The following is a 16822-nucleotide window of genomic DNA, read 5'->3' on the forward strand; positions in this document are numbered from 1 at the left end:
GAAAGAGAATGCTGATGCAACCTTACCGGCCAGCAGGATAGCGCCATGGGAACCAGGACCTGCGCCTGTTTGGCAGGGCTGGGAGCCCAGGGCTGCCTCTGCCGCTGGTTCAGCATCTGCCCTTTCCAGTCCCTCAGTACCTGAGCGCTCACGGAGGACATGCTCCCCACTTCCCTCTGTTTCTCATCTCTCTTTTGCTGTCATTCCCTCCTTCCTCCCTAGGAACGTGGTTGATTTATAGCTTGAGCCATGGTGCAGCATATGTGATAGCTGATGAGTCATGGAACAGGCCCATTAAAAACAAAAGCTGATTTTTGCAGAAGCCATCGTTCTCTGGGGCTGTCTTTGCAAGAGGACACCTTCCTGCTTTCTGGGGCGCTCCCGGTGTTGCTGTGGCGTGGCAGGGGCCCTGCCCTCTTGGCAGAGCAGAGGCTGGGTTCGGTGGGGGTTGGAGGGTAGGGAGGTGATGAGATGAGGGCGCTGCGTGAGAGGTGAGCTCGCATTGCTGCTGCTTCTCTGGAGGCAGGAGCCACTTTGCTCAAACACAGATGCAAATCATCCAAGAGCTGAGAGCATCGATGTTGTTGGGCTTCTCTTCTCCCTGATGTCGTCTGTAAAGGGGTCCTTTATTGTAAGTGCTGGATTTATCACTCAGCAAATATTGAATGGATCCTGTGTTTTCACAAGAAGGAGAAAGTCCAGACGGCTTTAAGCTGGCACCTCTGTGCGGTGGTGACTGACCCAGCCTATGGACTGTCGTTTGAAAAATTTCCTTCCTAGCGTCCTTCTTGGATCTCTCTGGTTGAGCCTTCACATTTTGGCTCTTCACTCTAAAAGGCCATCTTATCTCTCCCATTTTCTCAGTAAATCAACTGTGTTGAGGGCTTTAAAATCCGTCGTGTTAACCCTTGTTTTTCTTTTGAGCCCTGTTTCTGTTTTCCACATGCCAATTAAACACAACTCCCTGGATGTCCCTGAGACATGAGGGACATTTAATTGGCCTTGTCCCATACAGTATAACATAGTAGTTGAGAGCGTGTCTGGGTTCAAATCTTGGCTTTGCCTTTTATTGGCTGTGTGACCTTGGAGAACTTACTTAGCCTTTCTATGCATGAGTTTTTTCTCATCTGTAAATTAGAGAATTCATAGGGTTGTGAAGCTCTAATGAGTTAATATTTTAAAGGGCTTAGTAGTCAGTGAGTGTTACTTATAATCATCTCAAACCAGCTTTTCCTCTCTTAGTTAATGATAATACCTTTCATTCAGTTTTGGTTATCTTTAACTCATACCAGTCAGTTAAGAAATTATACTGATTTTCTGCCTCCTAAATCTATCTTGAATTAATCCCTTCTTCTTCATCCCACTGTCACCAACACATGTCACTCACTGTCTCTCCTCATAGCTTCCTGGTCCTCTGTGTATTCCCAGTCTCCATGTGGCTGCCAGAAAGATCTTTCTAAGACACAGACCTTGTATTCCTCCTCTTCGTAAAAGCCTGTAGTGGCTTTCCATTGCCCAGAGGACAACACAAGACTTCCTAGTGCCATATAAGAGTCCTTTCAGGCCCAAGTCCCAACTCTCTCCCATCTTTTCAGCCTGTTGGGACACCTCCTGTCACCTCCCTGTGCAGCCCTATAGCGGCATGCATCTGCTGAGGTCCCCTAAGTGCATCGTAGCCTTTTCCCTCTTAGACCTTTGCAAGTGCAAATGCTCTTTCCCGACTCCCACCCTCCCATTCAGTCACCCCAGCACCTGCTCCCTTCTCATGGCTCTAAACCTGGCCTGTGTTTTGTACTTCGAATGTCAGACAGCCCTTACCTAATTCCATCAAAACTCGGTTACGCCTTTCGGATTGGCATCTGTGATCATTTTGGTTGATGGTTTCCATGATCTTTAAAGGATAATGCTTATTTGACATATGAGGTGAAGTCCTTTACCACATCGTATGTGAACTGTGTAATTCTTGTTCATTCGCATTTGTCACTTGCGTCTCTGTGTGCTGATGTAAGTCCTTGGCTCAGGTGCCCCTCTGTGAGGCGGCATAGTGGGCTCCCCGCCCCTCTGGCGCTCTCTGCCCCAGGCCTCCTGGCTGCCCAGCGTTGTGTGCATATTTCTGTAACGTTCTTGTTCCACTGCATTTTCGTTGTTCATTTCCACGTACAGCGCTTCTGTTAGACGTTGCTTTTCTAGAGCCTTGTGCTAGGTGCTTAACATAGTGGTGAGCGCAGGGCCTGTTCTCAGTGCTAACTTATTACAGGCATGATGTTTGAACTGATCTGCTCATCAGCCACGACCTGAATTTCTGTCATTCATACCAGGCTCTCCCTCCTCAGTGTCTTCAGGCTTTGCTGGTATATCTTTGGATCATTGGTGTAGGACAGTCCACTTGTCAAATTTTATTTAAAATTATTAACGCCTTTTGGATTGATATTTATATATCATTTTGCATTTAGTTCTGGTTATATTTAAGGACATTTGGTGTATGTATATTTCTTGGGAAATACTTCCGTATCTGTCACAGCCATTCTCCACATCATCCTATCCTTTATAATTTTTCTGATTTTGCATTTGCCTTTTTTGTTTTTTTGGTGGTGCCTCATGGCATGCGGGATCTTAGTTCCCTGACCAGGGATCAAACCTGCGCTTCCTGTAGTGGAAGCACGGAGTCTTAACCACTGGACCATCAGGAAAGTCCCTGCATTTGTCTCTTGAGCCAAGTTTTCCTTTATTTATTTATTTATATAAATTTACTTACTTATTTTCTGCTGCGTCGGGTCTTCGTTGCTGCCCGCTGGCTTTCTCTAGTTGCGGCAAGCGGGGGCTACTCTTTGTTGTGGTGCACGGGCTTCTTGTTGCAGTGGCTTCTCTTGTTGCGGAGCATGGGGTCCAGGCGCAAGGGCTTCAGTAGTTGTGGCACGTGGGCTCAGTAGTTATGGCTTGCGGGCTCTAGAGCGCAAGCTCAGTAGTTGTGGTGCACAGGCTTAGTTGCTCCACAGCATGTGGAATCTTCCCGGACCAGGGATTGACCTGTGTCCCCTGCTATGGCAGGCAGATTCTTAACCACTCTGCCACCAGGGAAGTCCCCCAAATTTTTCCTTTAAAGCCACTTAAAAGTGTGTTTAAAAAAAATAGATTGCCATCTAGTCTAGTTTTTATAGTTCTGAAAAGTGTTTAAAAAGTAAAAGTGATTAAGTGTTTATAGAAATCACAGAATGAAGATAGACTGTTTTTTGTTTTGTTTTGTTTTTGTTTTTATGGTGTTAGAAAACTTACTGCTGGCAATGACCCTGGGGCTCCTTGGAGTCAGGTGCGAATTACAATTCTATATAGTCTTGTGATGTTTAATTTACTTTTCTTAGGATGAAAGACTCTAGAAGTTTGTTTGAGAGCTGCTTGCTGATTTCTATTTAACTGCCCTTTTTCATCTAACATCCCTGGTAAAATAGGTGTATTTCATGGAGTTAAATACAGACATTAGTATAATTGTATAGGCCAATTGAAAAACAAAAAAACCTTGGCAGTTTTTTCAAAAGTGCATCCTAAATAATTAGCTAGAGTTTAGAAATGTACCTTCAACTTCTTTAATTTTAAAATGAAGATGTCACCTTTTTAAAAATTTTTTTATTTTTTAAATTTATTTTGGCTGTGCTGGGTCTTTGTTGCTGCGTGGGTTTTCTCTAGTTGCGGTGAATAGGGGTTACTCTTCGTTGCGGTGCCTGGGCTTCTCATTGCAGTGGCTTCTCGTTACGGAGCACAGGCTCTAGGCGCGCGGGCTTCAGTAGTTGGGGCACGTGGGCTCAGTAGTTGTGGCACATGGGCTTAGTTGCTTTGTGGCAAATGGGATCTTCCCGGACCAGGGCTTGAACCTGTGTGCCCTGCATTGGCAGGTGGATTCTTATCTACTGCGCCACCAGGAAAGTCCAAGATATCACCTATTTTTTTTTTTTTTTTAATTTTTTAATGTTTTGCGGTACGTGGGCCTCTCACTGTTGTGGCCTCTCCCGTTGCGGAGCACAGGCTCCGGACGTGCAGGCTCCGGACGCGCAGGCTTCACGGCCATGGCTCACAGGCCTAGCCGCTCCGCGGCATGTGGGATCTTCCCGGACTGGGGCACGAACCCGTGTCCCCAGCATCGGCAGGCAGACTCCCAACCACTGCGCCACCAGGGAAGCCCCAAGATGTCACCTTTTAAAAAGTGATAAGATCACATTTAAAAAACATTTTATTGGATTATAGTTGATTTACAATGTTGTATTAGTTTCAGGTGTACAGCAAAGTGATTCAGTTATATACATATTCATTCTTTTTCAGATTATTTTCTCATATAGGTTTTCATAGAATACTGAGTAGAGTTCTCTGTGCTATACAGTAGGTCCTTGTTGGTTGTCTATCTCATATATAGTAGTGTGTGTATGTTAATCCCAAGCTCCTGATTTATCCCCCACCTTTCCGCTTTGTTAACCATAAGTTTGTTTTTGATATCTGTAAGTCTGTTTCTGTTTTGTAAATAAGTTCATTTGTATCATTTTTAAAAATTAGATTCCACATATGCGTGTTATCATATATTTGTCTTTGAATTACTCCTCTTAGTATGATAATCTCTGGGTCCCTCCATGTTGCTGCAAATGGCATTATTTTGTTCTTTTTTATGGCTGAGTAATATTCCATTGTATATATGTACCACATCTTCTTTATCCATTCCTCTGTCGATGGATATTTAGGTTGCTTCCACATCCTGGCTATTGTAAATAGTGCTTCTATGAACATTGAGGTGCATGTGTCTTTTCGAATTATGGTTTTCTCTGGATGTATGCCCAGGAGTGGGATTACTGTATCATATGGTAGTTCTATATTTAGGTGTTTTGTTTTGTTTTTTTTCTTTTTGCGGTACGCGGGCCTCTCACTGTTGTGGCCTCTCCCATTGCGGAGCACAGGCTCCGGACACGCAGGCTCAGCAGCCATGGCTCACGGGCCTAGCCGCTCCACGGCATGTGGGATCTTCCCAGACCAGGGCACGAACCCATGTCCTCTGCATCGGCAGGTGGACTCTCAACTACTGCGCCACCAGGGAAGCCCCTATTTTTAGTTTTTTAAGGAACCTCCATGCTGTTCTCTGTAGTGGTTGTACCAGTTGACATTCCCACCAACGGTGTAGGAGGGTTCCTTTTTCTCCACACCCTCTCCAGCATTTATTGTTTGTAGACTTTTTGATGATGGCCATTCTGACTGGTGTGAGGTGATAACCTCATTGTAGTTTTGATTTGCATTTCTCTGATAATTAGTGATGTTGAGCATCTTTTTATGTGCTTTTTAGCCATCTATATGAAAAGCACATTTTTTGACTAGTAGAGGGAGATGGCAGATTGGGTAGGATCTAGTGCATAACAAGAGAGGTATAGTAAGGCAAGAAAGATGAGGAACCTGTTTCATACTCACTGTCACAGTCTTTTCTCCAAGTATCTGGGGAATACATTGACTTTTTTTTTTAAACTGTAGCCTTCAGGGTGAGTCACGCAGTTGTGTGTGTGTATGGGCAGTGGGGTGGGATGAGGGGAGAGTATGGATGAGGGTCTTTGGATCTTTCAGCTTTTCTATTCTCTCCTGTTGTACACTGTTGGACTGTAGAATGCTTTCCCCCTAGGGAATCCCAGCTTTAATGTACTATTTAGGGCAAATTACTTAGAGAACTTCTCCATCTCCAGACACCAAACCCTTTGTACACTTCCTCTCAGAACCCACCTCACCTGTATCTAGGTTAGGTGTTAATCTCATGTGCTCCTTCCATTATGCCACCCATAGGTACTAACCACACTTGGAGTCTTGCTTCAGTGGTCAATGTTCTCCGTTAGATGGTAAATTTGGCAGGGGGGGTGGGGGGGTGGGGCAGGTGCTGTATCTGTCTTATTTGCATCTCTATCACCTTGCACAGTGTTTGCCTATGGTGGGCACTCAACTATTAAATGAATGAACAAAACAAACAGATAATAACCCCCTTCAGGTTAAAACAGAACCTGTCCAGTCTTTTCTAGAGGTATAACCTCCCTTGATGCAGCATTCCACAAATCAGATTTGTTCATCCTGTTTTAAGCAAAAGGAAATAACTATATTTCCCCCTCTATCCTCAGATTGTACAAATTAGATGATCATTGTGGCTGGTCTGGTTTAGGTTTGGAACCAAGGTTTTGAGGCATGGGCTGGCCCCTTTGGCTGGTAGTGTTGAATTGCAAAATATATATAAGCATCACTTTTTATCTCTCTTAAGATGCTTACCATTTTTGAAATCTATCACCCTCATTGCTAGGTGTTATAATGGGGGGACGCTTGAACCCCAGTACTTAAAGTCCAACATAGTACTGAAAAGAAATTCAAAAGACAACTAATGATTTTCTGATATTTTTCTGGGGAGTAAAAGACTATTTCAGTTGAAAACTTTCTGTGATAATTACTTCTGTCTCTAACTGACTGCATCTTGAGTAACCTTTTTCTTTTGGCTCCAAGCTAGAGCAACGTATGTACACGTGATGTGTTACATTTGAAGATTGGTTTTGAATAAATCCTCTCAATTATGTGATACTTATTAGGTATTTCATTTTTTTATTCATTCAAATATTTATTAATGATTCTGAGAACTATAGCCTCCTCTCCTCAGGGATGGACATGGAAGAAACAGTGACTTTGAAAGAGAAGTCTTGGGTAGAGAGTATAGGTAAAGAGGAGAAGTCAGGAAAGTTAGAGAAAAAACTAGAAGAAAGGAAAAATAAAGATCAAAGGCAGAATAGTGCTCGCTTCGGCAGCACATATAGTAAAATTGGAACGATACAGAGAAGATTAGCATGGCCCCGGTGCAAGGATGACACGCAAATTCGTGAAGTGTTCCATAATTTTTTGTTATAAAGCAGAAACTAGCACACCATTGTAAAGCAATTATACTCCAATAAATATGTAAAAAAAAAGGCAGAATAATTATAAAAGCTTGTAAATTAACAGATGGAAGAAGAAAAAAAACCCACATAATTTTCCCAATAGATTTAGGAACGAAATTTGATAAAATTGATATGCATTCATAATACTCATTCTTAGAAAACTAGTAATAGATGGTGCACTTCCTTAACCTGATAAGAGTGTGTACCAAAAACCTGTAGCAAATGTTATTCATCACGGTGAAACGTTAGAATCAAGACAAGATTTTTATTCAGTACTTTTGGAGGTCCTAACTGGTACAGTAAGACAAGGAATATAAATAAAAGGTATCAAGATTAGAAAAGAAATATATAGAATGTATATATATATATGTGTGTGTGTATATATATATATACTACATATATATTATATATATTTAAAAGATGTCACTTATAATAGTCACAAAAATATAAAGTACCAGTAAATCTAAAAACGTACAAGGTCTTTATGAAGAGAATTTACTTTGACAACATTTTTAAAGGCGTTAAAGAAGTGTGAAAGGTCAAGGATGTCCACAGTGAGGTAGAGGGGCCTGGTCCTCCCAGATACAAACAATAAATATAAAGCTGTATTATAAAGCCATAGTAGTAGTTAAGACCATATGACATTGGCCCAGGGATAATGAAAATGACCAAAGGAACAGAAGAGAGAGCCATGAAACAGATCTAATCAGATATGGTGACTCACTAGGGAAAGCATAATTTTTCTCAATAAATGGTACTATGATAATTAGGTGTCCTTCTGGGGAAACTAATGAAATTGGATTCCCACATACACCTTAAAAATTCCCACTGGATTGAAGACTTAATGTGAAAGGCAAAATCTTTTAGAAAATAATGTAGAAGAATATCTTTATTACTTTCGGTAAAGAAGGATTTCTTTCATGATATGAAAAGAACTATAAAAGTTTGATAGATATGACTACTTTTTTTTTCACATTAAAAAAGTGAAAAGACAAACAACTAGGTCCTACTGTGTAGCACAGGGAACTATATTCAATATCCTGAGATAAACCATAATGGAAAAGAATATAAAAAAGACTCTTTCGCGCTCTCTCTCTCTCTCTCTCTCTCTCTCTCCATAAACTGAGTCACTTTGCTGTACAGCAGAAATTAACACAAGATTGCAAATCCAACTATACTTCAATTAAAAAAAAAAAGTGAAAAGACAAACCACAAACAGGAAGAAGATATTTGCAACCTCTGTAACTGACAAAGGACGAGTAGCCAGAATATATGAAGAACTCCTGCATGTCCGTAAGAAAAAGACAACCCAACAGAAGGAAAAGGGAAAGGACATGACTATGCTCTTCCACAAGAAGAAATCAAATGGCCAACAAATTAAAAAAAAAAAAAAAAAAAAGAAATTGAATGGCTCAACCACATTAGCAATAAAAGAAATGCTAATTTAGATTACAGTGTGTTACCATTCTGAGAAGTCTGACAATAAAATGTTGGTGAAGATGTGAAGTTGGGAGAGTACAACAATTATGCTGGACAACAATTTGGCATCGTCTTGTACTGAATATTATTGAACGCGCACATACCTATGCCCCAGGAATGTCACTCTTTGGTATCTACCCTTCTCCCCTGGTATGTTCTGAATTGGTTCAGATGTGTTGAGACAGTAAACGCTTCTTCTCTCAGGGTTGTTGGGCAGGGCCTGGCATTGCTGGAATGCCCAGATCTGTGGCCTTCGATTATGAGCATTTGACCCAGTTCGTCAAACAAACAGCATGAAAAAGGTTGCCAAACAATTTCCTGGAGAAGCTCTTGCTGGCATGCGTCAGGAGACGGTGCACATGCATATTTATAGAAGTGTTGCTTTATTTTAAATGAGAACAAAAACATGGCGGACATGGTCTAGTTAGCTAATTCTCTTCGGAAAACCCTCAGCCATTAAGTAATTAGAAAAGGGTTTGGGCTTGTCATTTCTTAATATCAGCGGTAAAAGTGGTAATTATTTCAAGCCGAGTGAGAGAGGCAGAGAATGAGGCTGAAGGAAAATGATATACCCCTGGCCAGTATGTATTTTTATTAACATGTAGTCAGACGGGTGGGATATAGGGTGATGTTTTGAATCTGAATTGGTGCCCTAATAAAGGCTCCCCAAAGGAGACAACAGTCTAGAGGCAAGGAGATATCCAGCTGTCCTCCTTGACATTTCCCTTTTACTTACTGTCAGATACTAGAGGCATGATGTCTGCAAATGAAGTTTCATCACAACAGCAGGGACTTCCCACCATGTCCCATGTAATTTAGTTTGAGTGAGAACACCCTGCTGTGATCCTTGGTCTTGTGTGTTCCCTCTTCTGTGGTTTGTACAGTCATGGCCTTCTTTTTGGACCTTTCACTGTTGGCCCCTCTGCCTCTGTCCCAAGGACAGAGATAAATGTGGGACCATAGTGAAAGGGGATGGTTTTCAAGCACTTCTCTGTCATGTGGCTTTGTTGACCCCTAACTCTCAGTCTGTCCCAATCCAATCTCATCATCTTTTCCCTCCAAAAATCTGGGGGCCACCCACAAGAACCTTCTGCCCACTTCAGCTCTCTCCCTTCCCGAACTTCAAATATCCTGTTTCTGTCAGCAGCCCCATTTTGCCGCCTTGGTCACCCAGTTTCATTCTTGGTAGTACTTTCTCTTTGCTGCTTCCTCCTCTACCCAGTGAGGCACTGCATTTTATTATTATTATTTTTTTTATACTATAACCATTTTATTTACCATCAAGAATCCACAAAATCAATGCAGATGTCTCTTGGATGTTTTCCATCTCATGCTCATGTCTAGGCTCTCGTCTTTAAGGAGTGAGAGGTGACACGAGGGACAGCTGCCACCATGACCCCATTTAAACGTCTCGTGGCTAAACTCTTCAAATGTAGAATGTTTGTGTAGGGAAGAGACCATTGAGTTCAGCCGTCTTATTTCATATTTGAGGAAACAAGGCCTGGAGAAGGGGTGGTGACCCATGCTGGATCACACGCAGATGGTAGCAGAGCTGAAACGAGTACCCAGCACACTGACGGGTTCGTTGTCCAGCCTTCTTCAGCTTGCCACATTGCCTCATAAGCATTCCTTTGAATTTATAGCCAGTTTTGTAGTTATTTGTGGATTTGTCTTATGTTTCTCTGACTAAATTTTGAGGGAAAGAACTATATCGTGTTTACATTCATAGCCTTTGAAGTAGTTAACAGGGCTTCTCAATACTTGTTAAATTGCAGTCAAAACATGTTCTTGCACTAAACATTCCATCTTTCCTACTCACCACCACTGAGCTAAATCCCTTCCGGCTTTGAAGGTGTTCAGCTAAGGCCCTGGTTTCTGCTTGAAGCCTTGGTCAGATTGTGCCCTGTTTCTGACCTCTTGGTGTCTTTAATCCTCCCAGTGATCTTGCTAGATAAATACTCCCATATTGAGGAAACAGGCTGGGAGAGGTTACGAGATCACACAGCTAGGAAGTAAGTTGCAGAATCCAGGTGTTCTGACATCAAGCCCATTTCACTTTTTTTTTTTTTTTGTGGTACGAGGGCCTCTCACTGCTGTGGCCTCTCCCGTTGCGGAGCACAGGCTCCGGACGTGCAGGCTCAGCGGCCATGGCTCACGGGCCCAGCCGCTCCGCGGCATGTGGGATCCTCCCGGACCGGGGCACGAACCCGCGTCCCCTGCATCGGCAGGCAGACTCTCAACCACTGCGCCACCAGGGAAGCCCCCCATTTCACTTTTGATATCCTGGGCTGGGTAACATTTTGCTTCCTGATTATCTTGTCTTATTTGTCCTTTGTTGGAAGTGAGTTCATTTTATTTGCTCATCCCAATTACCAAGTTCTTGAGGGTTCTCATATTTCTCTTGTGTCATTTGTAGTTGCCAACACAGTACTGGGCACATAAACTGCTTATCAAATACTTTTGAGTTGAATGCAAATATGATTTAATTTATCAAAAAAGAGCAGCTAGGGACTTCCCTGGTGGCTCAGTGGTTAAGAATCCGCCTGCCAATGCAGGTGACACAGGTTCGAACCCTGGTCCGGGAAGATCCCACATGCTGCAGAGCAACTAAGCCCGTGCGCCGCAGCTACTGAGCCCTCGTGCCACAACTACTGAAGCCCGTGAGCCTATTGCCCGTGCTGCGCAACAAAGAGAGGACACTGCAATGAGGAAGCCACACATTCTAATGGAGAGTAGCCCCTGCTCGCCAAAACTAGAGAAAGCCTGCGCGCAGCAACGAAGACCCAACACAGCCAAAAATAAATAAATAAATAAACTTATTTAAAAAAAAAAAAGAGCCGCTATCAGTGGAGCTCCAAGACACCTTATGAGTCATTCCTGAATGAAATCAGCAGGGAACAGAGGGAAACAGAGGAAGGAAAAGGCTGTCAGAGAAAGCCAGATGGTAGACACAATTAGCAATTGAGTGACAGCTGGCCTGTTTTAAGTCCAGCGGTGAGGTGTGGAGGGGAAGCGACACACGAGAAGAACAGTCCCGGCAATACGCAAGTTTACTGGGGAGCTGAGGAATGGGAGAGGAGTACTCAGAAGTAGTGTAATACCCGTCCAAGTTAACCAAGATAAAGCACTCATACATATTGAGAAAACATTGGTTAAAGGAATATCCAGAGCATGATGTGGCCTAGGAGGACTGGTTTCCAGGCTGAGAGTGGAATGGGTAGAGAAACTTTTGGCTTAGTTCGTGGTCATAGTGTTAATTACTGAGACTGTGAGAAGAGGAACATAAGTAGGTGAGGACGTTGCCATTGAAACAACTTCCCTTCCCCTTTCTCTACTACGGCGATCAGTAGGGTCTCAGTCCTGAGCCCTGATGGTCAGAAGTGAAGGGAACTCAAATGATTGCACGTGTCCTCTGTGCACAGAGGTGTGCTGTGATGGCCAACTCCATGGCTTTTCCGATACTGCTTCATTTCACTTTCTTCTCTGTGTATTTGCCCTATAAATTAGTGAGGTGCTTTAGAAATTCCAGTACTTTGGTAACTAAACTATATTCCCAATTCTGCCTTTTTCCCAAAACAGTCATGAAGATCCACTGACAGACCTCATGCCTCAGATTTTGGTTTGGAAAATCACACTGCATCTCCTGAGTAAATAAGCATTTTGCATCTTAACAAAATGTAAAACCTCTTGCACTAGAATGTATGTGGTAAATGTCCAGTTTCCTAATAGAAGCTTGTTCTCTTGCTGATTCATAGTTTCCTTGCTAACACAGAATCTTTATTTTGTGTTATATAAATCCACTTCTTACCCATCCCCCCCAAAAAAAAAAGAAAATAGGAGCTTGGTTCCCATAGGTGTCCTTATCCCAGGCTTGGCTGATGACAGAGACAGGTATGGCTTTGGGAACCAAGTTCTAACCTGGATGCTTGACTTTTCCATTTGCCCAGGGCAGCTGGAGGAAACTTAGTGAAGGAACCTGTTTGGGTTGATTAGGGAGCCTTTGAAATTGGATAGGTTAAGCAGGGGAGAGCAAGTAGATGGAATAAATTGTCCTGACTTAGAAAGGAAGAATCTCTCTGGCTTTTGATAAAGTAACAGCTACCTGGGTCTTTTCTAGGTGTTGTTCCTACTGGCTCTGATGATCAAGTAGTCTTCCCAGTCTGTATGGCTAGCTGTCCTCCTGAATTGCTCAAATCCACAAGCCATCTGTCCCCTTTTTGATCTGCTCCTTACTTTTTTGGTGTTTGACTTTGATGTGACTTTGTCCACCTGTCTGGGACCTCCATTTGTATCTCCCCCTTCTGGCCTGAAGTTGGTTCTATGCCATCTTCATATGAGGCTGCCTGCTCTGGTAGGGAACGCTAGGGATTGCTCTGTTCCCGTCTTCCCCATGCCCTTTCCTCCTTCCCTGGAACTTTCTAATGGTTCTAAGTAGCAGTCCTTTCTTTTTTTTTTTTTAAATTAAATTAATTTATTTATTTATTGGCTGCGTTGGGTCTTCGTTGCTGCGTGTGGGCTTTAATTGCGGTGAGCGGGGGCTACTCTTTGTTGCGGTGTGTGGGTTTCTCATTGCGGTGGCTTCTACTGTTGTGGAGCACGGGCTCTAGGCACACGGGCTTTAGTAGTTGCAGCATGTGGGCTCAGGAGTTGTGGCTTGCGGGCTCTAGAGCACAGGCTTAGTGGTTGTGGTGCAAGGGCTTAGTTGCTCCGTGGCATGTGGGACCTTCCTGGACCAGGGCTTGAACCCGTGTCCCCTGCATTGGCAGGTGGATTCTTAACCACTGCGCCACCAGGGAAGTCCCAGTAGCAGTCCTTTCATATGAAACATTCCTCATGACATTGCCATTAGCTGGAACAGGGGGTTCTATGGAGAAAATACAATACTAGCAATTTCTTTTGAATTTATAGAAAAAAGTCGTTAGTGGAGAGAATTTTAAGTTTTTCTCCCATCAGTATTTTTTTTTTAATTTATGCTGCTTTGTGTTATCCTGTGCTGTACTTTAGTACAAAGTGGCTTCTGACGTAGCACAAAATAATATATTCTCAGTTTTTTTAAGTTTGCTATATCAACATTTCATTGTGGTCTTCAAAGCATATCTTGACTTTTGAGGGTTCCACCCAAGCATAGGTTGTTGAGTCCATTGAGACTGACATGGCTATGCTTTATAATGCCCTTTGGGAAAAGATCACCAGTGTAGCTGGTTATAAACATCCTCCCAATAGTTCCCTTTTTCAAGAACACTGGTTTTCTGTCCCAAGGGGGATGCTGCCCCTTGCTTCACTTCTAGCCAGTTTGGTCTAGATTTTCCCTGGACTATTCAGCCTTAGATCCACAGCTCTTCTTTCCCTTTGACTGACCCAGTGATCATTGTCCTTTCCTACAGACTTATTCTGTGAAGCTCCAGGTAGCCCTTCTTGGAATTCTTACCAGGGTCACCCAATACATTCCAGATTTTCAATCCCAGATAAGAAGAGTCCTAAGGTTGTGGTAAGGGGACGAGATTTGAGAGATGGCATTTTTGAGGTGTCAGTTTGAGGTGTTTAGGCAGGCAGGAAGTGTTGGGTACAAAGTTGAAGGTAAAAGAGATGATTCAGAGCCATTTGAGGTCGAGCTTTCCACGTTGATTTTCCACATGTGTACAATGGAGCACTTGTTAGGACTTTGTTGGGTCCACAGGCCTTGGAGGTGGGGTCTTACCTTCACTTCTTTTACCAGAGTGGTTCTACTTTCACCTGTTTTATATGTTAAAGTGCCAGGTAAGATTTCATGTGAAGAACCTTGCTAAAGAAAGTTTGCAACCAGTTGGACCAGAGCAGTTTTCTGAGGGAGCGAAAGGTTTGCTGCAGTGACATTATGTAGCTTTTCTGAGACGCTATGCAAGAGTATTCAGCTGGCTGTGAAAACACTGATCTGCTATGAACAAGAAGTAACCCAAGCTTAGCGTAGCTCTAAGTCAGAGAAGAAGCTCCCCAAACATAAAGTCATGTCTGCAGTGCTCTGTAATAGAATGTTAGGATGCAGCATACTGTGTTCATTCCTTATGGCTCAATTGTCCTGAGTAAAAGCCAACATGTGCTGAACAGATGTGCCTGAGCCTTGCTGTCATTTACTGAGTGTGGCTCACATATGCTTCCTTAAATATTCTCACAAGAGGGGACATGTGAATCCACTCCACACTTTTTTTTTAAAAAGGAAAGAGAATGACAAAAGCCTAGTGCAAATTATAGCCTTCTCAATTAATGACAGATTTATAAGAATTCCAAATAATAGGTATGCACTAAAGGCAGAAGCAAATAACTTAGCCAGGCAGTAAGTGAACAATTTGGAGATCTCTAAATGTGGTATATAACTCGTTTGGCTGTAACTTTTTATTCCAGTTAAAAAAAATAACAATAAAGAGAAAAAGGACATTTGAATAAAAGTTTATAGACTCCTAAAGAACCTCAGTGGGTCCCAGAGTTCCACAGACTTGAGGCCTCTCTAATAAGAACTGCAGTGCCTTATTCTTTTATGATGTGTTATATTCATCTCATTTAAGACATTGTCTTGTGCTTATTTTCTAAAAATAAATACCATCCAGTTTTTTCTCGGAACCTAACAGGTGAAGTAGGAAAACATAAACAAGGATATATCAGATTGAAAAATACAACTAACTAGCTTGAACTAGTACATACGTAATTCTGCATACAACAAACAGGGAATACAGATCCTTTTTACGCAACCAGGGGACATTCGTAAAACTTAACAAATCCCCCCAAATGTGGTATTAGGCAGCACTTACTGATTCAAAGGTAAGAAAATTAGAAAAAACAACAACAATCGCAAAAAAGCCAACTGTGATCTGAGAGGCTGATTTAGAAATAGGCTGGATGGCTGCAAGTACCTCAGTCCTCTTTTGCATAAGTAAACCCAAGGCACGCCCTAGTCTATAAAAAGCTGTTGATAGAAATGCAAACAGTCCCTGCTAAGACTGCCTACTGCATAGGTGGAACGGGGCAAGAATCAATAAGAAGTGTATTAGGTTGGACCTGCACCACAGGTGAGTTTCTCTTCTTTCCTTTTGATTCAGCTATTAAAGAATATGATATTTAGGGAGCAGTTAAACATGTATTGTAAGTATATTAAATGGAGAGAGTGGACCTGATCGAGGACCAGGAAGACCTATAGCTGGCTGTTTAGAGCTTATTGACACCAAACGAGAGAGGCTAAGAATCCTAGTACTGTTGTTTTGTGGTGCTAAAACATCAGGAAATAGTTTGATTTTTCTGAGCCTATTTTACTGTTTTTAAAAGAACTAAGTTAACACATGTGGAATATTTACAGACACTAGTTTTTTTTTTTTTTTTTTTTTTTTTTTTTTTTTTTTCAGACACTAGTTTTTTAAATTTATTTGTTTTTTATCTATTTTTGTCTGCGTTGGGTCTTCGTTGCTACGTGCGGGCTTTCTTTAGTTGCAACAAGCGGGGGCGACTCTTCATTGCAGTGCGCGTGCTTCTCATTGAGGTGGCTTCTCTTGTTGAAGAGCACAGGCTCTAGGCATGCGGGCTTCATTAGTTGTGGCGTGCAGGCTCAGTAGTTGTGGCTTGCGGGCTCTAGAGCACAGGCTCAGTAGTTGTGGTGCACGGGCTTAGTTGCTCTGCAGCATGTGGGATCTTCACAGACCAGGGCTCGAACCCGTGTCCCCTGCATTGGCAGGTGGATTCCTAACCACTGCGCCATCAGGGAAATCCTCAGACACTAGTTTTTTAAACTCATGATTAACGTGTCAGTATGCTGCCTTTTCATCAGTATATGGTAAACCCCAAACTGGCACAGTGGAGAAGCACTTGGGTTTCTGAAATGGTTCTGTTCCCAGACTTAGCTGGGGGAAAACTTTCCTTATTGGAAAAGCAGAAGTTCCTGAAGACAGAGTAGCAAATGAGCTTATGGAGAGTCCAGTACCTTTAAATTGATATAGCAGCTCACTGTTATAAGGAAAGCATCAGTATTCATGGACTGGTGTTGTTGGTGTGAGGTCAGTTTTTGCACACACAAACTGGAGTTTGGGAAGAGTACATGGAGATGAGGGACAAGAAAGAGTAGAGAGGCTCAGGGTAATGAATAGAAGTGGGACTGTTAGAACCCAACATGGGGGTGTTGTAGGGTGGATAGGAGACTATGGAAAGGAAAAGCAGCTGTGCATGGGACTTCCCTGGTGGTGCAGTGGTTAAGAATCTGCCTGCCAATGCAAGGGACAAGGGTTCGAGCCCTGGTTTGGGAAGATCCCACGTGCCGTGGAGCACCTAAGCCCGTGTGCCACAACTGCTGAGCCTGTGCTCTAGAGCCTTCATGCCACAGCTACTGAAGCCCGCGAGCCACAACTACTGAAGCCCGTGTGCCTAGAGCCCGTGCTTCGCATCAAGAGAAGCCACCACAATGA

At 42.8% G+C, this 16822-nt stretch overlaps 1 protein-coding gene and 1 non-coding gene across 4 annotated transcripts in view; both read left to right on the forward strand.

The window, feature by feature from the left end:
* Positions 1-16822, forward strand: part of RAB27A (RAB27A, member RAS oncogene family) — a 73671-nt gene that overhangs the window by 18047 nt on the left and 38802 nt on the right. Inside the window, exon 1 of one of the 3 annotated variants that reach the window (XM_032622929.1) lies at positions 15379-15442. The exons of the other annotated variants lie outside the window; for them this stretch is intronic. The gene's annotated coding sequence lies outside the window, so the exon portion shown is untranslated. Of the gene's footprint in view, positions 1-15378; positions 15443-16822 lie in introns of those variants that run through there. 3 annotated transcript variants of the gene reach the window in all.
* LOC116750298 lies at positions 6779-6885 on the forward strand. Its single transcript, XR_004348994.1, has one exon. It is a non-coding gene; the product is annotated as a U6 spliceosomal RNA (small nuclear RNA).

The sequence above is a fragment of the Phocoena sinus genome, chromosome 2 (genome assembly GCF_008692025.1).
Source record: "Phocoena sinus isolate mPhoSin1 chromosome 2, mPhoSin1.pri, whole genome shotgun sequence".
Classification (NCBI taxonomy): Eukaryota; Metazoa; Chordata; class Mammalia; order Artiodactyla; family Phocoenidae; genus Phocoena; species Phocoena sinus.